Raw genomic sequence first — 1,471 nt, 5'->3', positions numbered from 1 at the left:
AGTAAATTAAAAATTAGAACATTTACCAAATTTTTGGTCCTGCGTTCAAAATTTTATGTATACTTTTATTTTGTTTATATATTATGTTCCGTTGTTTATGTTTATTATCTGTCTTGCTTATAATTTCAAAGCATCATGCCAATTTTCCCACTTCTAACAATTATATAGTTTTATCTACCTATCTAAAAGTTTTACAATCAATACCGACATAAAACCCTTCCAACTACCTAATAAATCACACATTATCCATAAATTAATTAAGGTTTGTAATTGAGATAAAAAAGTCAGTGTCACAAGCGGGATTCGAACCCACGACCTTCGGCTAGAAACGCCGCTGCTCTACCACTTGAGCTATCGTGACTTCGATCCGCTCGGGCACTAACTTCCCATCTCAACCCCACCTTTTGAATTTTCCCTCCTTTTTGCCATTTTTCAAATGTCGTGTAAACTATTTGATTCTCGTCGACAAATGAAATGGCCACGGAGAGCTTTAGTGAAGATATACTTCATTTTAACTTATTAAATTCACTAGTTTTCGTGGTTCGATTGACCAAGTAACATCTTTCAATCAATTAATCTTTATGTAAGGTATTGGTTAAAATAGAAAGTTAGTGTCACGAGCGGGATTCGAACCCACGCCCTTCGGCTATATATGCCGCTGCTCTTCCACTTGAGCTAGGAGGGAAAATTAGAAAGGTAGGTTGAGATGAAAAGTTAGTGTCCCAGTGGATCGAAGTCACGATAGCTCAAGTGGTAGAGTAGCGGCGTATCAAGCCGAAGGTCGTGGGGTCGAATCCCGCTTGTGACACTGACTTTTTTATCTCCACTTAAAACATTAATTAATTGAAAGATATTAATTGGTCAAGCGGACCACGAAAACTAGTGAATTATCCATAAACGTTAAACTAAACGTTTTCATCTGTGAGGGCGACGGCAAAAAAATTAATGAATAACCTACAAATACTGACTAATGCTCAAATACCGTGTTTCAGTTAATAAAAAAAAAATCCATCTATGTTGAATACTTTGAGCGGGGTGGATTTAGTACTACAGTATAAAATTAAGAAAACTTTTTACATTATTGCATACTTGCGACCATAATAGTCACTCTAAATGGACAAACTCGACTTGTAAAAAAAAAAATCACAATATATTTGTAGAAAAATTGCAAGTTTTGTAACAAGCCTGTAACTTAAAAATGAAATACCAATAATGTTAATAATATTTGTTAATTAATTTAACAAACTTAATTAAGAGTGTCATGGAACGGGAGTCGATGGCCTCAATGATTAAAACGTTGGGATAGGGATATGGATAAGAGAGGGGGCCACAAGGCCATCTGCGACTCGACCTAAATAGATCTATTGTGCTCCTCTGTTAATTATAAATCTCTGGCCAGCTTCAGGCTATTAACCAGCCTCCACAGCTTTGCCAGCGGTTCCTTGGTGTAGGATCTTGCTTGTGGTTTTTC

The 1,471-nt window shown here is 36.2% G+C and overlaps 1 non-coding gene across 1 annotated transcript; it reads right to left on the bottom strand.

Annotated features, from left to right (window-relative positions):
• Positions 1–288: 288 nt before the first annotated feature.
• On the bottom strand, positions 289–361 carry Trnae-uuc. Its single transcript has one exon. It is a non-coding gene; the product is annotated as a tRNA-Glu (tRNA).
• Positions 362–1,471: the final 1,110 nt, after the last annotated feature.

Source organism: Cimex lectularius, unplaced genomic scaffold (genome assembly GCF_000648675.2).
Source record: "Cimex lectularius strain Harlan isolate CLEC.00 unplaced genomic scaffold, Clec_2.1 scaffold116, whole genome shotgun sequence".
Lineage (NCBI taxonomy): Eukaryota > Metazoa > Arthropoda > Insecta > Hemiptera > Cimicidae > Cimex > Cimex lectularius.
Note: the sequence above shows the minus strand (reverse complement) of the source record. Positions and strands in the feature narration are given on the sequence as shown.